The sequence below is a fragment of the Jaculus jaculus genome, chromosome 2 (genome assembly GCF_020740685.1).
Source record: "Jaculus jaculus isolate mJacJac1 chromosome 2, mJacJac1.mat.Y.cur, whole genome shotgun sequence".
Taxonomy (NCBI): domain Eukaryota; kingdom Metazoa; phylum Chordata; class Mammalia; order Rodentia; family Dipodidae; genus Jaculus; species Jaculus jaculus.
Genome location: NC_059103.1, coordinates 92,166,588 through 92,172,143, shown reverse-complemented (window position 1 = coordinate 92,172,143; position 5,556 = coordinate 92,166,588). Strand labels below are relative to the sequence as shown.

The 5,556-nt window shown below is 37.0% G+C and overlaps 1 pseudogene; it reads left to right on the top strand.

Moving 5' to 3' along the window:
- Positions 1-707: 707 nt before the first annotated feature.
- LOC101613911 lies at positions 708-1,083 on the top strand (annotated as a pseudogene).
- The last annotated feature ends 4,473 nt before the right edge of the window (positions 1,084-5,556 follow it).

Genomic DNA, 5,556 nt, shown 5'->3' with positions numbered 1-5,556 from the left:
TTCAAAGAACTATCAGATCTGGGAACTCCTGTGCTACTTTGAGCCTGTTGCATATCAAATTCTTGGCTTGAATCTCCCTTCTTCTTTAAGACTTAATCCTTATGTGGTTGAGATTTTATACCAGTGGAAGATTTTAGGTGGTCTGACAAAGGACAGTTAAGCAGAACTCCTTCACTCATCTAGTCTGGAAATCATAACATAGGAAGGTAAGGCTAAGGTTCATAGGAAAGAGACAAAGTTCTAGCATGACAGTAAAAATGAAAGACCCTGTTGCCAGCTGCTGCTGCATTAGAAAATCCAGTAGTGACTTATTATTGGTGCACAGATGTCCTCCGCAAGCCACACAGAAGAGAAAACCCTCTCTCTACTGGGACTTCTGATGTTTCAGATTTCACCTGTTTGTCCATTATTTTTTGGCCAGTTGCTTACTCTAGATACCAGGGTAAGTTTGCATTAATAATATCCACATAATATTATAACCAAATTAGCACAAAGCAATAGTATCAACTTGTATACACTGTTTATCCATAGGGGATGTCTAGTTAATGAAAATTATAGAATAGGTACATAAAAATATGTTTACTTTTGGGATACAACAATTACTGCTTAAGAAAAGAGAGTGAAATAGTTGGTTTGAAGAAACAATTTATTTTCTAGTCTTTAAGAAAATTATCTTGGCAGCTGCTTGGCAGGTAAGGGAGGCCAAGATGGCTAGCGAGATTGTTAAAGCTCAGGTTGCCCATCCTGAAGACAACACACTTGGGAAGATCATCCACAAGAAATTCAGCCCAAGACCATCTTTGAGGATAACTGGTGTCTTGCCTTCCATGACATTTCCCCTCAAGCACTAACACATTTTCTGGTGGTGCCCAAGAAATTGTTAGCCCAGATTTTTGTAGCAGAAGATGATGACAAAAGTCTTCTTGTACATTCAATGATTGTTAGCAAGAAATGTGCTGCTGATCTTGACTTGAAGACGGGTTATGGAATGGTGGTGAATGAAGGCTCTGATGGGGAAAGTCTGTCTATCACATTCATCTCCACATTTTTGGAGGTTGGCGGATGAATTGGCCTCCTGGATAAGATTATTAGGGATAATTTTCCCTTCTCTAGGTAACGAATAAGTTTCCAGGATCCAATATGTTAAATGGCACAGTTATTTCTGCCTGTGTTTGGAGAGACAGAAGGATTTAAAAACCCTATGCCTAACAAAAGACATTATTGCATGGTTATAAAAAGAGGGAGAATCATCTTTTCTATGTATTTCACAGTGTTGGACAATTTTTGAGAATTTTCCAGATTTAGTTACACCAAAGGGACAGGAATTTGTTTCGCACATGATGTGATCCTTCATGTTTATCTGTCATTTCTTTGTTTTAAATAAAACATGTTATATTGAATAGCTGCTTAAAAAGGGCATTTCCTTTTTTTCTTTTTAAGCCAATAGAGGTTCAGAGATCATCACTGTGAGTTACATATTAGCAATAAAGACAACACCTCATTAATTACAGGCATTTCAGTTCTTTAAGTGAAAGACATCATTAAATACAAAGATGGGATGACCCAAATGCTTCATGATCAGAAGTTAAAGTATAAGTGCTTTTTGGAGCAAGACATGTTTATTTTCAAAACCGACTCAAGTTTTAAAATTTGAATTCTTAAACTAGATCACTGATATTCTTTCTAGGCCTCAACTTCACATGTCTATGTGACACTACTAATAGTGATTTCTATGCATCTTGAATGTAAAATGATCTTGTCAAAACTATGCCTATTTAAAAAGAATGTGATTACCACCAATGGGTTGTTACTGTTTTAAACCTCCTCCTAACAAAAGTTATATTTTGTTAGTAAATTTGCCGGTAAGACAATGTCACTAGTTATAGTTTATTATTTCCTATCTTTACTCATTCACAGTTTATTATGTTATAACTCAGAGGCATTTATATATAGGGCTAGAATCAGTGGGATATTATTGTGTAGGACGAATACTTCTAACCTCTCTGCCAGACTTTGGAAATCAATGTTCATTTCACACCGTACCCCCTCCCCCAATGCTCCTCAACAAATACCAATGCCAGAAGGGATGACCCCTTTTAATTCCCTAATATAGGCCACAGTTCTCTTTGATTTATAGAGGACTGGTAGTCTATTTATAAAATATGTATCTGAAAGATGCAGTTTATGAGAAACTTGGCTTTGGGGACACATTAATTCTAACTGCAGATGCAACTTTCATGTTTTATAATATAACTCTGACAGCTGTAATTTCAGATTAAAGATTTTTCATTCACATTCCCATCCTGATTGCTCTGCATGGTCCTTCTATTACCTTATTGTCAATAGCAAGTGTTCCCCCTATTGGGAGTCATTTAATAGCCAGCTGCCATGTAAAGTGTGGACAGAACATTTGTCTCCGCCAGGCCATCTCCAGTAGAGCTCCTGAGCACACTGAGCTGGGACCTCCTCAAGAAAAACAACAGCTGGCCTGTACCATTGTTCTCACTTCTCCCATTTTGCTGTGGCTAGTTAAAATAAACATGGACACTCTTGGAGAATTTTCTGGATGCATTTGTGAGTTTGTTATTTCAGTAACAAAATCGTGGCCTCTGTCAGTCCATCATCCCCAATCTCTTCTCCCACCCTGACCCCAATCCGCTCTATGGAGCAGCTTTTATTTTTTTCTGAGTTGTATCAAAATAGTTTTCTCAAAAAAGTCACTTACGAAAAACTGAGTAACATGAAAAGTATAGATTTAGTGGGCACCCTAAACCTGTTTGTTTCAGTGGCTAGCATGTCAGTTTTACAGATTATATTTGTAAATGATTAGATTGTAAGTTAGACCAATATTAATTATAACAGTATGACTGTTTTCCAGAACAGACTTAGAAATTCTATTTCGCTTATAAGATCTTTGAAATCTAGAGTTGGCATCTGAAAATACATTCAAGATGGGTAATGCTTTTATTTATTGTCTCCCTTTAAATTTTCTTAACTTGACAGTTGGGGATTAGCTACTCCGGCTTCTGCAGTGGGTAGTGGTAAAAGGAACAACAACCAAAAAAAAAAAAAAAAAAAAAAAAAGTAAAAGAAGGTTTAAAAAAAATGGACTCTTTCATGGCTAATTAAACCAGAGTACAAATCAATCATTGGAAATAAGTGATGAATTTATTATGCTTGTAAGCTTACTGTGCCCTGTAGTGTTTGGTAGATACTGATGCTGAAATTATAATTCCCATCAGCTTATAGGGTAATCGTTTTCCTTAAGCTTCTACTTTATCTATCCTATTGATCAGGTGCTCTTAGGTGAAGAATGGAAGGTTGGTGGTCTAATTAAGTGTATGGAGTTAAAATGACTCCACTAAGAAACACAAGAACCTCTGTCTACTAAACTATAAATTTACTATTTTTTTTCTCACTTCATTTCATCTGTTAGACAAGTAGTTCAGTCCTAAATCCACTGGCAAATTTAATGCCAATAAATGTAGGGAAGGACCCTCAAAAGGGTCCATGACTTTCCAATTGATTATGCTACATTTATCTTCTCTTTAATGTAGAGTGAGAGGTAGGTTTTAAATAGTATCATCAGTTTTTATTGGGAAAGGGTGGCAATGTTCATTTTGTGCCACAATATTAAAACAGTAAAATATGATTAAAAACTTCCTTGGGTTATTTCCGTTCACAGTTAGACACTTTTACGTGTACTTGCTCTCTAGGTAGTCTATACTAGCAAACCTTGTTCTGGAAATCCAGACATGGTTTTCATATGACAGGGTTTTAAATTTTACAAATGTTATCATTTACTGCATTAACTTGACTTTTCACTCAGAGTACGACAGCAAGCACAAGATAGCTCCACAATAAAAATTTGTTGAGATTTTTAAGTATTTCTATAGGTTTATGAAAATGTCTAAGCTTTTTGCCAAATGTGTCCTATGTAGCATTTTATAGACACAAGATAGGGAGATGATTAATTACGAGCCTAAGGAATGGCAAGAACATCCAGATTTGATCATCCTCAATTTGTAAAACAAAATTGCTGACCTTTTTACTGTCCGGCTGATGCATATTTCCCAGACCACCTCTCACAAGTAAGTATGACCTCTTCTCTAGGGATAATGTCATAACTAAGCCATTGACCCCTCAACCTTACATGAGTTCCTCAGTGTACTCTAGTGAAACCTAGTGACCTTACTCAAGGCGCCACAAGGTTACTCCCAGGTTGTCTTAACACACCTCATATATTAGCCATTCTCAGAGCCAAAGAGCAACGCCTGAGAGTTGGCCCTGTTTTCCTATGTGCCATCAGGTCAGCTGCATTCCCCCAAAGAGCAGTGGCTGGAAACGCGCCTATCAAGTATAGCTCTAGATGAATGATAAATCGATTTGTCTCAACCTTAGATTGGGAGAAAGAAAATGTCCCACGACTAATCATGCCTCTCAGGGATCTTGCATTAAAGTTTAGGAAAACAATTAAGGCATCTTCAATTTCTGCCTCTGCTGTTTAGTGCTCACCTGCAGCTGTCAAGTAGCTCAGACAGAAGTTGTGTGAAGGAAGACCTAAGATGTTAAAACGAAAAATAAGACAAGTTACTATTCAAATAGATGTAACAGTGAGGGTACAAACAAACACAGACTTACGTCACTTTCCACAATGCATGACCCATTTAAATCAACAAGGAGGGTCCAATAGGAGGGGGTAGATCATGGATGAGCCTAAACAATGGTACCAAACTGCCTGTATTTGCTGAAAAGAAAACTAATACATTAAATTTAAAAAAGAAAAAAATTCAGAAGGGCCTGGTCTCCTAGTCACTGGCTGGCTCCCTATTTACTATAAACAAAGGAGGAGCCTTCTGGAGGCTAATGGCACTGTTGATTGGTGTTTACTCACTCCAGCAGGATCTGGTTTCTGATAATCTAGGATCCTACGTACTGATGAGTGTGGGATGGTGGTGAAGTAGTTGAGCCCACTTAAGGGCAGGGGACAGTGGTTTGTAAACTCTTTGTGGCTAGTTTAAGCTGAAAAACTTTGTTTATTTAAAATTCCTCCCAACTCCTCTTGGACCCTAGCAAGGGCTGCAGAAGTCAAATTCCCCAATGTCCTGTGTATCTTTGTAGAAGTGTCTGGTTAGTGAAAGACTAAATAAAAAATCGACAACATTCTTTGGAGAATCCCAGGCCATTTTATCTGATATTTATTATTTCCTTTAATGCAGCGATGTTTTGATAGGACAGGGTAAACTATTGTAATCTGAATATGGACAAAAAAGTTAACATTTTCTCTAATAGTTAATTTATTTTTCAAAAAGAAAAACTAAGATAATTCACATTGCCATGATTTTTTGTTTCTTTGCTTGCAAGGGCATTTTAAGTTTCAGTAAAGCCCAACAGGTAAATTCTGCCACAATTAAGCTAAGTTATAAGTGAGCTCCCTTGAGAAAGTTTACTACACTTGTGGTTGTTTTGGATAAGAAATTTAACTTCTGGATGCTTAACCCAGTCATGATGCTATCCCTTTGTGGTTTCACAACCATTGATTATGTGATTTCCATC